Source organism: Rutidosis leptorrhynchoides, chromosome 6, assembly GCF_046630445.1.
Source record: "Rutidosis leptorrhynchoides isolate AG116_Rl617_1_P2 chromosome 6, CSIRO_AGI_Rlap_v1, whole genome shotgun sequence".
Taxonomy (NCBI): Eukaryota; Viridiplantae; Streptophyta; class Magnoliopsida; order Asterales; family Asteraceae; genus Rutidosis; species Rutidosis leptorrhynchoides.
Window position 1 is genome coordinate 70,548,092 of NC_092338.1, and position 18,648 is coordinate 70,566,739.

Sequence of the window (18,648 nt, forward strand, 5' to 3'; positions counted from 1 at the left end):
GACAACCATCTTCCACCACCTTGTTTTCCTGTTTCAAACCGTTTTAAAACTAAGGAAATATTGAATATTGTTCCGGAAATTGTTCTTGAATTCAAGGCCAACTATACAGTCGTTTACCATCATTACGTCCACATAATTTGCCTACAATATTGAATCTCAATATTGAACTGTGAGTTTATAGATCCCTTTTTAAATGCTTTAAATATTTTTGGCTGAGAATACATGCACTTTATTTTATATGCAATGGACACAAGTACATACTTAATTCTACACTGAGTTTAAACCGAAAATCCCTTAGCTTTGGTAACTAGTAACTGCCAGTACATAGGATGTGGACTGGTGGGCGCGAGTAATTGTATATGGATTCATAGGGCCTGACATCCCCGTCCGAGCTAGAGCGCTAGCCTTTTAATGGACGTATGTTACTTGAGTTTACGACACATTGGTTTACGTGTATTAAAAAAACATGGGTAATTATTATTATAGCGTTAAGTTTAGTTACCAGGGTGCTCTGTTATGTAGAATCTACTGATAAACTTTTGATGAAATCTTGTGGTCCATCTTTGTATACTTATGACTCGAGCAATTAAACCTATAACTCACCAACATTCGTATTGACCTTTTTAGCATGTTTTATTCTCAGGTTCTTAGACTACTTCCACCGTGATGTGCTTGTTGCCTGCATGGAGTCTCTCATGCTTTGTATAAAGTTTATTGCATTCGAAACAAAACTACGTTGTGTAATAAATAATTTGACTGTGATGTCAACTTGTAAGATAAAGACTTATGTATTTCCGGGGATTTACTTATACTTAAGTAATCACCCACATGTTTATAACTTTATATGTTTAGAAAGTCACTTATTTTAATGAATGCAATATTTTTATTAAAACGTATCATGTAGAGGTCAAAACCTCACTATGGAATCAATGAATAACGTACCGCGTCAATAGCGATTTTGACGGGTCGTTACAGTGAAAATTGGGAGGGATAAGGTTTTGATATCGCATTTGCAATACGTGGATGACACAATGTTTCTTGGTTATGACAACCCGGAAATTTCCGACTAAATTTAAACCTAACTTTTATATGATTCCGACGATTCACGAACAATTTTATGTATATATATATATATATATATATATATATATATATATATATATATATATATATATATATATATATATATATATAAATTAAAAACGTTACGTGTTATAATAATTTCTATTATTTAAACGATTTTAAAATAAACTTTAAAATATAATTGATTTTGAAAAACTAAATATTAAATAAATATTTCAAATATATATTTCGAAATGAATATATATATATATATATATATATATTTCAATTTAATGAATTCGTAAAAAGAAAATAATACTTATCATGTAGTAAATGTAATAATAATAATAATAATAATAATAATAATAATAATAATAATAATAATAATAATAATAATAATAATAATAATAATAATAATAATAATAATAATAATAATAATAATAATAATAATAATAATAATAATAATAAATATAATGAGACTAAAAAGAATCCTAAACAAATACATCCTTATGTTGACTAAAAATAAATAAAAATTAAAAAAAAGGAAAGTATAAACTAGTACATCCTTATGTTGACTAAAAATAAAATTATAAACTAGTATACATATAGTCAATTTTGGTACATAAAGTATGTATTTTTATATTGAAATTTTAGGCTATAAATACTCATGAATGCAAGCATTAAACTTGCACCATTTCTCACACTTACAAAGTGTTTCTTTCTTTCTCTCCATTATCATCTTTGTTCTTACACTTCATTATTAGTATTCTTAATCAAGAATCAAACCACTAAAGGTAGTTATAAGCCTACTGAATTATAACATATTATTATTTATACATAAAATACTACGACGAAGTCATGAGCGGGTCATTTCAAAACGGGTTTTATGAGTGGGATAGAGCTAAGGAAAGTATGGGTTATAGCTATGGAGGTTATGGGTATTGTTCGTGAGGTCAACCTAGCATTTGTAATGTCCGTTACATCTGCGTACTTTTTCATGCAATATTGAGTCACAATATTGATACGTGAGTGATGTTTTCATTTTCAATTATTATTATTATTACTATCGCTATTATCCCCAAAGTTATAATCAAGATAACGTGCACTATATATGAACCTCAATGCTACTTAAGGCCTAGGGTGATCCTTGGTACCATTATGGGACGCTTGTGGATCTCGAATGCCAAACATAGATTTTGGTCAAGAAATCCTGGGCCAACCGGTAACAACTGATCATTCAAGTGACTTGTATGATAGCAACGAGATTTGAGATTGTCGTACAACGTCTTGTTAAAGATTATAACCCGAACTTTCTATAATTGGAAAGTTACTAAAAGTGGAAAATTTCCATAGATAGTAACCTTTCCGAAAATGGAATTTCTTTCAGAAAACCATTATCATTGGTATAGTTACCATGCTTATGTCTATTAGACAACATCTGATCGTACATTCTATCTCTAGGTTGAGATCCCGGTAACTTATTTTCATTCATTTCATTCCTTTCAAGGAATACTTCAACTGCTATTTAAGGTGAGTTTTCATAGCTCCCTTTTTATCTATTTTTTTGGGCTGAGAATACATGCGCAACTTTTATAACTGTTTTTATGAAATGAATACAAATACTAAAACTAATTTTTCGTGAGTTTTCATAGTCCCCTTTTTTTAAACTGTTTAGTGAGTTTTCATAGTTCCCTTTTTATCTATATTTTTGGGCTGAGAATACATGCGCTACTTTAATAACTGTTTTATGAAATGAATACAAATACTAAAACTGATTTTTCGTGAGTTTTCATAGCTCCCTTTTTATCTATATTTTTGGACTGAGAATACATGCGCAACTTTTATAACTGTTTTTATGAAATGAATACAAATACTAAAACTGATTTTTCGTGAGTTTATTTGATTCCCTTTTACTCTTTACATTTTTGGGCTAAGAATACATGCACAACTTTTATAACTTTTTTACACTCTAGACACAAGTACCAACTATAAACTATGCTATACCCGGTTATGTCCGACTAAGTCCCTAACCGACAAGTATAAACACAACTTGTCTTTGGAGCAAACTTTGAATAACTTTTGGATCTGCGTGATCTACTAATTGGTCCCTGCGAGACCAAGCTTATGAACAACTTTTGAATCTGCATGATCTACTAATTTGTCCTTGTGAGACCAAGCTTATGAATAACTTTTGGATCTGCGTGATCTACTTTTTGGTCCCTGTGAGATCAACTTTATGAACAACATTTGGATCTGCGAGATCTACTAATTGGTCCCTGCGAGGCCAAGCTTATGAACAAAAATCTTGTGGTCTAACACTATTACTGAAATCATTATTTATGACAAATCTATGAACTCACTCAACCTAGTGTTGACTTTTTAAGCATGTTTATTCTCAGGTACTTAAATATTGCTTCCGCTGTATATCTGCTGCTTTGATGATGATTGCTTGCCATGCTTGGAGTCATGCATTTCATATCATATCAATTAAAGACATTTAATGCATTGTTCATTAAATACAATGTAATCTATATAACGACCCGTCCTAATCCATCTGGACGAATACATTACATTTGGTTACATCGTGAGGTACTTGACCTCTATATGATACATTTTGCAAACATTGCATTCGTTTTTGAAAAGACAATCTTTCATTACATCGAAAGTTGACGGCATGCATACCATTTCATAATATATCCAACTATAATTGACTTAATAATAATCTTGATGAACTCAACGACTCGAATGCAATGTCTTTTGAAATATGTCATGAATGACTCCAAGTAATGTCTCTAAAATGAGCAAATGCACAACGGAAGATTTCTTTCATACCTGAGAATAAACATGCTTTCAAGTGTCAACCAAAAGGTTGGTGAGTTCATTAGTTTATCATAAACAATCATTTCCATTAATTTAATAGACCACAAGATTTTCATTTCATTTCTCATAAATATCATGCATCTGCATAAAAATCATTCATATGAATTGAACACCTGGTAACCGACATTAACAAGATGCATATAAGAATATCCCCATCATTCCGGGACATCCATCGGATATGATATAAAAACTCGAAGTACTAAAGCATCCGCTACAACGGATGGGGTTTGTTAGGCCTAATAGATCTATCTTTAGGATTCGCGTCAATTAGTAGACTGGTTTAGTAATTCTTAGGCTACCAAGCAAAAGGGGCATATTCAGCTTCGATCATTCAACCATGTAATATAGTTTCGATTACTTGTGTCTATTTCATAAAACATTTATAAAAGCGCATGTATTCTCAGTCCTAAAAATATATATATTGCAAAAGCATTTAAAAAGGGAGTAATGAAACTCACCATACTGTATTTTGTAGTAAAAATACATATGGCGTCATTGAACAAAAGTAGGGTTGGCCTCGGATTCATGAACCTATATCATTTATATATATATATTAAAACGTATACTCGTAATGGAATAAATTTATATTTTATTATTAGTGATATATTTGTTATATTAATAAATTATATGTCTTATCAATAAATTGATAAAATATATATTTATTTATATGATTTAAATGAAATCCTTATTATTTGTCAAAATAATGATATAGTTATGTTATGTATTAATAATAATAATAATAATAATAATAATAATAATAATAATAATAATAATAATAATAATAATAATAATAATAATAATAATAATGGTAATAGTAGTACTACCTCAAAAGAGTAGCCCTTAAAAATAATGCCCAAGTCCGGGTTTGAACCCGCGACGTCCCGCTAACCCGATAATATCCTTAACCACTACTCCATTTACCATTTTCTGTTTTAATCACCTCTCTAAATTCTTTTAACCTTGATCTGTTTCCATTTTCATAAACCAACATTATCATCTCATCATTCTTTTAGATCATGTATCATCTTCATCTTAGTATCATTAATTTCTGCGTTCGATTAGAAACAGAAAATACGAATGATATCTTTATCATCATCATAAGTTTAACATCCTCACTCATCATCATTTGATCATATCATTATCATTTCATCATTTCAACATCTCATCATCATCAACTACATTACCTCATCACCATTATCATGATCTAATCATCATAATAATTTAATCATTATCATTATCATACTTATATAACATCATCATCATCGATCGTATTTAGTTGTAGCCATCATCTAACTTCGTTACCTCTAAGTATCATCACATCATAATCTCTCCATCTAACCCTTATTCATCATCATCATAATCATATATTATCTAACATCTTATCTCATCATCGTTTATATCAGAAGAAGGAAACGGAAAATGTTTTGCACATTAGCAGAAGGATTGTTTGCAATAGCATAATATTAGGCTTGGATTAAAAATAGAAAGAAATTAGGTTTTTGTTACGGCCCAACAGCAGCCCACATAAATGTTAAGCCCAAGAAAAGATTATTCAGCCTGATTATGGTTTATGCAATTTTCGGCTGAAACAAATAAAGAAAAAGAAAAGCGAAAGTAAAGGAGAAAGAAAAGGAGCTGTTACCATTAAGCAGCAGACATGGAAATCTCACGATTTTTGTTATCAACAACATTCCATCATCAAAATGACAAGATATCATAAATTTCAACATCCTAATCCTAATCACTCTCGTCTCTGTCTTATGACCCATATTATCATAATCATACGCGGTTACCTAAATATTATTATGAACGTCCCTTTAGTGACCCCTCTTGGTTGACCATATATTACTCACTTCATCGACTTCTTCTTGTTTTTGTTGAATTACAAACAATTACAGCAGCAACCATGATGAGTGCATCAACCAAAAACCACATCAGCAGTAAAGGATGATTCGGTTTAGAGAAGATACAAAGGTGGTGAGGGTAACATAAGAAAATATAAATTAGGGTGGTGGTTTAAGTGTACAGGAAACAATAACCCAGCTGTAACAGTGGCAACAGTCCTTTTGTTCGAGTAGCAGGAGTTGTAATCGAAGTTTGTTCATAAATGAGTCTAGTGGTGTTTATGGTGTTCGTGACCGAAGATAGTAAACGTTCAAAGACATTGGATAGATCTTATGTTGTAAGTGGGAATTGAGTTTATGAGTTTGTCTTTGGTTTATTATTGTTATTGTCACTGCAGAGATGGTGAATTGGATTGGTTTTGAAAGGATGGAGAAAAGAGAAGATGAAAAAAAATTGAAAAGACAGGGTGAGAGAGAGAGTTCATGTTGGCTAGTGTCATGAAGAGTGAAAGAAGTTGAAGATCAAGTATCGAAAGCAGTTGGCTAATACTCTCATCCATCGACATTAAATCACATGAAATAAAAAGAAAAGAAAGTTGATATTGATTGCTTTTGGAATTACTGAATCTGATTTGTACGAATGAATATGATGTTTAACTATGTGGTAGACAGAAAACAAAAATCAAATACAGTTTGATTGTAATGCAAAACAAAAATTGGATCTTATGATCAACTACGTATTTATCTATGTTTATATTTATATATAATTATAACCGTATGTATATATATCCATTTTTGTATATATATAAATCTGTATTATGTATATGTATATGTATTTATATATGTTTGCATTTATATATATATATATATATATATATATATATATATATATATATATATATATATATATATATATATATATATATATAATTCTTCCATTTTGATATTTAACAATTATAAATATATTAATACTACTAATAATTAATAATACCAATAATAATGTTAATAATAATAATATTATTGATTAAGATGATAATATGATAATATTAATACTAACAATTTAAATAAATTTAATTTCCAATAATGATAATAATGATAATAATAATCTTATTAATGATACTAAAATAATATTAATTATAATGATATTAATATTATTAATTAATGATAATAATAATAACATAATAACTTATACTTATCAAATTTTATATATTTTATATAATAATATTTGAAGCGACCCGTCCTAATCCATCTGGACGAAGTCCATATCGATTACAAACGATTCACAATAGTTGATTACATCGCGAGGTACTTGACCTCTATATTATACATTTTACAAATATTGCATTCGTTTTTAAAAGACAAACTTACTTTATAACGAAAATTGACGGCATGCATACCATTTCATAATATATCCAACTATAATTGACTTAGTAATAAACTTGATGAACTCGACGACTCGAATGCAACATCTTTTGAAATATGTCATAAATGACTCCAAGTAATATCTCTAATATGAGCAAATGCACAACGGAAGATTTCTTTCGTACCTGAGAATAAACATTCTTTAAAGTGTCAACCAAAAGGTTGGTGAGTTCATTAGTTTAATATAAATAATCATTTCATAATTTCAATAGACCACAAGATTTCATATTTTTCCTAAACATACGTCCCATGCATAGAGACAAAAATCATTCATATGAATTGAACACCTGGTAATCGACATTCACAATATGCATATAAGAATATCCCTATCATTCCGGGATCCTCCTTCGGACATGAAAGGCCCCGAGTAGATCTATCTTTAGGGTTCGCGTCAATTAGGGTGTCTGTTCCCTAATTCTTAGATTACCAGACTTAATAAAAAGGGGCATATTCGATTTCGATAATTCAACCATAGAATGTAGTTTCACGTACTTGTGTCTATTTTGTAAATCATTTATAAAACCTGCATGTATTCTCAGCCCAGAAATATAAAGGGTAAAAAGGCAAATGAAACTCACAATACTGTATTTTGTAGTAAAAATACATATGAAGACATTGAACAATGCAGGGTTGGCCTCGGATTCACGAACCTATATCATTTGTATATTTATTAATATACATAGTTGTAATCCAACAATTATATATATATATATAAATTTATTAGTCTTTTTATATTAATAGTATATATATGTTTCATTTATTTCATTTTTTTATATAAAGATATTAATTTTTGTTATGTTATATGTGTATTAATATATATTTTTAATATATATATATATATATATATATATATATATATATATATATATATATATATATATCAGTTGTATATTATAATAGTAGTTATAATAGTACTAAAAATAATATTAATATAGGTAAAAATGATAATCATGATAATACTTAGTGTTACTAATAAAATATATTAAAGTTAATAATTTTTGTTAATAATAATATTAATGATAGTTTTTAATTATAAATCTCATAATGATAATATCAGTAGTTTTTGATAAACTGTATAATTTAATAATAATGGTAGTGAAAATAATAATTTTTGATATTTGTACTTAATACTTGATCATAATAATTATAACAATCTTAATTCTAATGGTAATCTTTTAATAATAATAATACTTTTATTAATAATAATTCTTAATTATTTCTAATACTAATATTAATGATAATAATAATAATTCTAAAAGTAACACTTTTATTACTAAAGCTAATAATAATAATAATAATAATAATAATAATAATAATAATAATAATAATAATAATATAATAATAATAATAATAATAATAATAATAATAATAATAATAATAATAATAATAATAATAATAATAATAATAATAATAATAATAAGATTATACCTCACTCAAATAGGCTTAAAAAGATATATAATGCCCCTGCTCGGGCTCGAACTCGTGACCACTCGCTAACCCGAATCACTCCCTAACCATTCGGATGTTGCCGGTTTTCTGATTTAATTTACACTGTAAATATATTTAACCTCCTCTTCTGATTTCCCTTTTCATCTTCTTCATAATCAAAGTCACTCAAATTCGAAACAGATAATCAGCTAAGTTTATTTGTGACCGGAATTAAAATAACAATGATCAATTGTGATTGAGTTGATTAAACAGAAAAAAATTATTAAAATCGCTGTAACAGCTTTTCTTGAAAACCGTATGAACTCAATTCATGTTTCATTGATCTAGACCATTTTAGCTAATCTTTTCAACATGAAATAAGTTTTAAACGACTCTTAGAAACTATCTGTGTGCTCAATTTATCTTAAAACGTGAAATCAATCTCGAATTTCTTCAAAAACAGATTTGGTTGACTTTTAACGAATTATGTTTGACTCCACAATTGGAGCTTGATATAGAAAATTGATATTTGATGATTTGCAGATAGTTTGAGTAACAGAAGCCTAACAAAACTGTAATTCCAGATTTCTAAGTTATTTACAAAATCGAGCTTTAAAAAAAAAAATACACAAACAGAGATACCTGCTGTGTTCGTTTTTCTGTTTCAATTCATTTAGATAGAGGTTGTTAAGATTAATGGTAATTGATATCTCATAGTATAAAGTTTTAATGCACTACTTAAACAACTAATTTGGATTCATTCAATGCAAACGTGATCGACAGTTTAAGATTCCCCAGTATAGAAAATTAAATAAAAAAAATAAAAGTTGAAACAGACATCAAACGGAATTTGGAATTTAGTTTGGATTCAGTAATACATGATATTGACCTGAGTGATAATTTAGAGGACAGATTATACAGTGGGATAATGACTTGAAACTGAATTACATATTTATCTTATATTTATCTGTATATATAAACACTGTATTGATGTACGTATCTGTATCTGTATTAATGTATATGAATCTGCATCTGGTATACGTATATATATATATATATATATATATATATATATATATATATATATATATATATATATATATATATATATATATATCTGTATATATTACAGATATAATAGATCATAATAACATTATTTATACACATTTTAATATTTAGTATTAATGAAACAATTAATAATAACAATAGAAATAATAATGATAATAATACTAATATTAATAATAATACTATTAATAATAATATTAATAAGAGTAGATAATAATGATAAAAATAATAAGATTTTTAATGAAATTAATATTATTAATAATAATAATGATATAACAACTTATAATTATCAAATTATCAATATATATATATATATATATATATATATATATATATATATATATATATATATATATATATATATATATATATATATATATATATATATATATAATTAATACAAATATTAATATTAATATTAATATTAACATTGACATAAATGATAAAATACTTATAATAATATTAATATAACAATTATATTCAAAGTTGAGATTTTTATTACAATTTATTAATTATATCATATTTACCAATTATATCATATATTGGATCCCTAATACTTATCATTTATATATGTATATATATCTATTACAATATTGATATTACTTATGTATAGATTTCATATATATATACATATATTCATTTAATTATTCTGTATATTCTTTTACATTTTTATATATTACATTATAATATTTATTGTATATATATATATATTCATTACTTTATATCTTATTTTACATATTCTACTTAAATGTTTAAATTGTGTTTTATTATTTCTATTTATTATTATAGGTATACTTTCATTTATATTTACAAATTTAATTACACACAATTGTTCGTGAATCGTCAGAAATGACTAAGGGTTATTTGAATGTATGAACATAGTTTCAAAGTTTTCGAGACTCAACATTATAGACTTTGCTTATCCTGTCGAAATCATATAAAGATCAAGTCTAAATTTAGTCGGAAGTTCCCGGGTCGTCACAATATTAATAATACAATTATTAATATTAACATTTATAATGAAAGTAATGTTAATAATATAACTTTAATATTTTAACTTGTACTTAAATTTTATTATATATATAATAACATATATTGCATTTTTAATATTTATACATTTTATATAATTTACAATATATAATATTACTTATGTATATTATTCATATATATATATATATATATGTATATATATATATATATATATATATATATATATATATATATTTAAATTAATATCATATATTTATTATATATTCATTCTAATATTAATTTAATTATTCTAATATTATTTAAAGTGTACATTATTAATTCATAATTATATATACATTTTTATTTATTTAAATATATATATATATATATATTTACATATTTATTTACTCACAATTGTTCGTGAATCGACGGGAGTAGTCAAAGTCAAATGATTTCATAAAATAGTTCAAAACTTGTGGGACTCAACATTACAGACTTTGCATATTGTGTCGAAATCACATAAGAATAAAGTTTAAATTTGGTTGGAAATTTCCGGGTCGTCACAATCTATTTATCTTCCGCTGCAAAACTCAATAAAATGTCTCATATAGAGTCGTTCTCGTTTATACAATTGTGATTTGATATATTTAGTGACGTTATTCTTCCAGGCCCTATCTGGAGGACGTCACATATTGGTATCAGAGTAGGTTGTTGTAGAGAACCAGGATTGCATTTTATGTGTGCCTTATACAATTAGGTACCTTAGCAATGTAGGACTACAACTTTCCTTGACTATAGTGCCTTTAATTGTTGCCCTTAACAGTTAAATGCTACACTATACTTTAGAAAATTTACTTATCTTAGAATGCAAAGCTAATCTAAGAACTTCCCTAAGTATTATCCAATTACGCCACCGCATTTAATGCGACACCAAGATTTCTGAAATTCTCAACATTCCCATGTCATCTATCAAGGTTTTGTATATTACATATGTATTTTGAAACTCCTATAATTTTTACTATTCATACTCAAACATATATAACTCCATGTTATATATCACGTACCTATATGCCTTATGCCTTTATGCAACGGTTTGCGAACCGGAAAATGTCATTGGGTTATCACAGTATACAAATTGAAAGTCTTTAATCGAAAGATTATTAGATTACGTACTTATCATTTTATGATCTCGACACGTCATACTGCCATTATTGGAGTATAGACAAATCATATCTTATCATATCTTATCATATCTATCCCAATAAACTTTGTCTAACACTTTTCCTAAATTTCCTCCGTAAATTACGGAAATCTTTTTGCTACATATACGTATTCGAGGAGACAAATATATCATTCAGTATCCAACACTCATTTCATATCAAATCCTATTCCAAACACATAATATGGATTCCTCGAACTCCTCGAGCTCCAATGGCAGCATAACCGAAACAAACGAAACAATCAACCATCATCTATTCTGGATGAATTGAGGATGGGTTCGTAGCCAACTCAATCAATGGAGGCAAGAAGAAGGTGATCCCTTCCACCAACCGAATTCACCACTTGGTGAAGAACCTGAAGCACTTACCGGCGAACCAGTCCAAAACACCATTTTCACCCTCATTTCCAGAACAGCTCGCCACAATTATATAATATCTAGAATTCTAGATCTTATTCGTCCCCTTGTCCGAACCGCCAATCATCCCAGTATAATAGAAGAAGTTAACGAGCTTCGCGCTTGAGTGGTGGCTCTGGAAAATATGGTGCAATATCTACAAGCATCAGCAGCACCAGCAGCATAACCAGCACCACCAGTACCATCAGCATCACCACCAACAGCAACAGTACCAACAATAACATCCACATCCCACGCCTCAACATCACACTCAGTACCTCAAACATTAACATCATACGCCCCTAGATACCAAGGAATATTAGTAATAATGTGTTAAGATGTATTGACTCATTCTTCCTGAAGAATTATATATGTATACTTTATATATATATGGTTTGGAACAATAATAAATCTTTTTGTACTAAGCTATTACGTGTGAATCTTAACTAGTATGTACTACTTGGTTAATTCATATCACAATATGCTATGATGTACATCCTTTGTTAATGACTTAACAATCATTAATCACTGCTTCAACACAATAAACTCCATTTCATGATAAACCAAGTGTATTATTCAAATACATGTTTGGTTTTACATTTTCATTTTCGACATACTCGAAGCTTTCTATAAAACATTATTTGTGTCTTGTGAATTTCACAAGGATTCCACGAGCACCAACATCATATACTGAGGTATATCAGTCACAATGAACGATGAAGTATTGATTCATAACTTCATTAAAGAAATATTTCGCGACGATTATGTAATCTCTAAACTTTTGGAGATTATTTATTCTCGTTTCAACCGTAAATCAAATAAGTTTAATATTATATTAACTCATTAAATCTATATTATATCTGAAGAATACACATATGAACGTATATCTTCTCTTTTGTACAAACTGTTAATTGTGAAAATATTTTAACGGGTAGGTAAAACTTGAGAAATATTTATATCTCACATTAATATGTTACATTGTACATTCTTCAATTCTGATTCAGTAGTCAGTAAATATACTACTTACAATCACAAGATATATGTATCCGTTCACTAAAGAACAACCATTTTCAATTACATATTCTGATTTTGATATATCAGAATCCAAGTAAAGCTTTAGCAGGTGTTATCTTCCTAAAGATCACTACATTCATAAATTATATTCATTCATATTCTATGATGAATTATCACATCAAACCACCGAAATTATCATTCATTACTTTTGAAATCAACAACGCCTATTCGTCTACCATTAGATCTGTTGACGATTACAATCAGCGTTTAATCATCTAAAAATAAAATTTCTTGAAACATTTCGGATTGATAATCAATGATTTAGATTCGTTAACCTTGAGAATGCTGACGAAGCAGCTAAAGCTATAGATGGTACTAATGGCGAAAAGTTTGATGATAAAGAATGACATATTGAAAAAGCTCAAATTTGGAACTGAAAAACGGATTGAGCTAACCATGAAGGAAGCTGTGGACAAATCACAAGGATTAAACCTATACTCAAGGAATCCAGATGATTCAATTTCTGATGGAAATTACAGAAGACAAATAATCTCCTTACGCATTCTAAATCCTTACAGAAGAATTTTCCTCATTATCATTTGATCTTAAGAAAATTTTAAGATATCATCGTATCTTTCGTTATAAATATCCTCTATATTTCTGAAGATATCTTCATAACGATTCTTGTCCGCAATTAATTATCTCTTTGCGATATCTTTATCACATCATAAAGGAAACTGTTTTAGTTTCTATATTCTGTAAAATTCAAGTTTAAATTATAAATGTTTTGAAGAAGTGTTGAGAATTGAAGCATGAGTTAGTATAATATAATGACGTCAGGCCAACGTGATTATATTACAGTAAGTCATGCTAAATTTTTAATGGAAGATGATGATTTATAGACTTTACAATCATCATTTACCATGTTACACGACTCTTACATTCTATTTAATCTCTGAACATATCAAGAACATATATTCTTGATAGTTCTATCCTCGGTAATTCTGGTAATTTAACAAATCAAATCATGATATTATGTTCCTTTCTACTTAGAACATTATGTTCATTCGAAACTTCATACCTACAAATTCTGGACCATTACTCGCTTTACTTAGAGTCGAGAAGAGAATAAAAAGGCAAAGAGCTCCGACATATAAGGGAAAATATAAAGCCCGATAACGATACCGAAATTACAAACCGTGTATATCAATACGTATTGCAACGTAAAGACACAGGAGAATTAAAAACATTATAACCCCAAGGGAATAGTAGAAGAAAACAAATTCCTCTGGTGGTAAATGAAAAAGAAGAATGACTGTATATATGGTCAATATAATAACAAGAATCAGAACTGGATTAAGCATTTCCTTAATCTTTTGGAAGTATGAATTGAGAAAGAAAGTATAGAAGTGGTGAAGATAATGAAACGGAAGAAGCTAATTTATAGCAAAATTCCAGACACAAGCAATCGAGACAATTCACCGCATTTAATTAAAGAAAATCCTAATTTCCTTAATTACCCGAGAATCAAATCTTATAAAGATTATGAAGATTTCTTTAAATTCTTTGAATTCCGGAAATCAACTTTAACTATGTCAAAAGTTAAAGCGAACATTTAATTTCAATCTTTTACGATAGCTTCATTTATACTCTTTCTGTAATCGAATCATTTCATCCATATTACCCAATGTTGATAAAACTCTATTTTTCAACTCATATTCATCATTCTTGTTGTAAACAATGACGATCTCTATCAAATTTCATGACTATGATTTTCATGAACTTCTCTCTGTTTTGTCTGCCCTAATATTGCGGCATAAATGTTCAAGGTTTTAAATGAGCTCAATACTATTCATAACACATTTCATGTATCCAATTTACTGAAATGACTTGTATAACATCATCATTTTGAATGATATCCGCATTAATAATAAAATGCACTTCATCGAAGAACCTATAGAATTTATGGTTCGTATGATTTAAACGCTTGAAACAGAACAATATTCTATCCGTTGGAATTCATGAAAGGCCCCAAGTATACCTGGGAACGTGAAGACCAAATAAAACATAAATATCCTCGTCTATGTACGAACAACGCCGATTGATGGCAACAACTAAATTTCGGGACGAAATTTCTTTTAACGTGTAGGTACTATGACAACCCGGAAATTTCTGACTAAATTTAAACCTAACTTTTATATGATTCCGACGAATCACGAACAATTTTATGTAAATATATATATATATATATATATATATATATATATATATATATATATATATATATATATATATATATATATATATATTAAAAACGTTACGTGTTATAATAATTTCTATTATTTAAATGATTTTAAAATAAACTTTAAAATATAATTGATTTTGAAAAACTAAATATTAAATAAATATTTCAAATATATATTTCGAAATGAATATATATATATATATATATATATATATATATATATATATATATATATATATATATATATATTTCAATGTAATGAATTAGTAAAAAGAAAATAATACTTATCATGTAGTAAATGTTATAATAATAATAATAATAATAATAATAATAATAATAATAATAATAATAATAATAATAATAATAATAATAATAATAATAATAATAATAATAATAATAATAATAATAATAATAATAATAATAATAATAATAATAATGAGACTAAAAAGAATCCTAAACAAATACATCCTTATGTTGACTAAAAATAAATAAAAATTAAAAAAAGGAAAGTATAAACTAGTACATCCTTATGTTGACTAAAAATAAAATTATAAACTAGTATACATATAGTCAATTTTGGTACATAAAGTATGTATGTTTATATTGAAATTTTAGGCTATAAATACTCATGAATGCAAGCATTAAACTTGCACCATTTCTCACATTTACAAAGTGTTTCTTTCTTTCTCTCCACTATCATCTTTGTTCTTACACTTCATTATTAGTATTCTTAATCAAGAATCAAACCACTAAAGGTAGTTATAAGCCTACTGAATTATAACATATTATTATTTATACATAAAATACTACGACGAAGTCATGAGCGGGTCATTTCAAAACGGGTTTTATGAGTGGGATAGAGCTAAGGAAAGTATGGGTTATAGCTATGGTGGTTATGGGTATTGTTCGTGATGTCAACCTAGTATTTTAATGTCCGTTACATATGCGTACTTTTTCCTATAATATTGAGTCACAATATTGATACATGAATGATGTTTCCATTTTCAATTATTATTATTATTACTATCGTTATTATCACCAAAGTTATAATCAAGATAACGTGCACTATATATGAACCTCGACGCTACTTAAGGCCTAGGGTGATCCTTGGTACCATTATGGGACGCTTGTAGATCTCGAATGCCAAACATAGATTTTGGTCAAAAGATCCTGGGCCAACCGGTAACAACTGATCATTCAAGTGACTTGTATGATAGCAACGAGATTTGAGATTGTCGTACAACGTCTTGTTAAAGATTATAACCCGAACTTTCTATAATTGAAAAGTTACTAAAAGTAGAAAATTTCCATAGATAGTTGATGTGTGCGAGGTGGTGTACAAAATAGTTGTATTTTTACTACAAAATACTATTAAATATGATACAATTTTTACACAAGATATTTATTTATTTATAGAATGGATATACCTAAACCTTGCTACAACACTTATAGGCACTGTACCTAATCGTACAGTAGTGTAGTTTTTAGTAAGTCCGGTTCGTTCCACAGGGATCTTAGCCAAGCTTAACGCTATATTTTTTAAAAACTATATTTGTAAAAATTCAAAAATATATATAAGTAGTATTATTATTATAAAGGGGGTTTTTACCGTTTAATGACCGGTTTGTCGATTTTTAAAACTTTAGTCGCAGTTAAAACCTAATGTAAAATATTAAAAATAAATATAACTTAATTTAAAGCGTAAAGTAAATAACGATAATGAAATTGCGATAAATAAAAGTGCGATAAAATAAAATTGCGATAATTAAAGAGAACGATAATTAAAAGTGCAATTAAATAAAATGACAATAAATAAAAGTGCGATAATTAAAAGTGCAATTAAATATGAAATAAAAGAATTATGCTTATTTAAACTTCCGTAATCATGATGTTTGACGTGTTGATTTTTAATTTATTCCCATGGGTTAATTGTCCTTTGTCCTGGATTATTCAATATGTCCATACGGATTTGTCCATAATAGTCCATCAGTCATAATCATAAAATGCGGAAGTCTTCGTCAAATTATTCTTATTCCCGAAGTCAAATATTCCAACTAATTGGGATTCGAATTGTAACAAGGTCTTAATACTTTGTTTAATGAATACACCAGGTTATCGACTGCGTGTAGTCCAAGGTTTTACTACTTTGTTAACAATTACACCAATTACCCTTGAATATAATCCACCCCTGTTTCAACAAGTCTATTAACTATTAATTCAGTTCCGTGTCCGGTTAAATGAACAATTATTGGTATTTATAGATATCCCACCCACCGTGCCCAGTCAAGCATATGTGGTTATATATAAATACGTCAAATTATAAGTCTATATATTAAATCAACGAGGTATCATTTAGTTAATATAAAACCCATTAATAGCTGTGACGACCCCGTCAAAACACTTAACGGATCCGTCAGTTGGTCCCATAGCTTGATCGGACTTAAATGATTTAAATAAACAAAGTTGCATTCTTTTATTTCAAAATGTTACCCAAAAAGGAAACAAACCAAATTAAGTAGTTTGAAAACCAACCAACCATAATATGAAACCAAAAGTTGACACAAAACATTGCCAACAATCCCACAATTTAAATTATCCAAAATAGAATGCAAACTTAAGTTTCATAAATAGTTTCATAAAATCTGCCCAAATGCATGCAGACTCTTCTAACGACAGCGGAAGCATCAAATAACTCAAGTACCTGTGAAAACATGCAAGTAAACTGTCAACACAAAGGTTGAGTGAATTATAGGTTTAAATAAATAAGTAAACTTTAGACCACAAGATTTAAAAATGTTAGAAAACATTAAACATTATTCCATTATCAATGAGCCACCTGGTAACCACTTGACCCTTTATTTACCCTTGCCAAACACAATAAAAATATACACTTGGACAGTGTATCTACAACAAATTACGAAGTACTAAACATTCCGATTATAAATTGCTAGCGCGACTAGCTCGAAATGGGGTTGTCAAACCCGATAGATCTATCCGTAGGATTCGCGTTCACCGGTAGAAACCAATGATTACAGTTACCAGACTAGGGAATATTTTTGTCCAACTCACAATGAATAATTAAATTTAACTGTTACTTGTGTCTA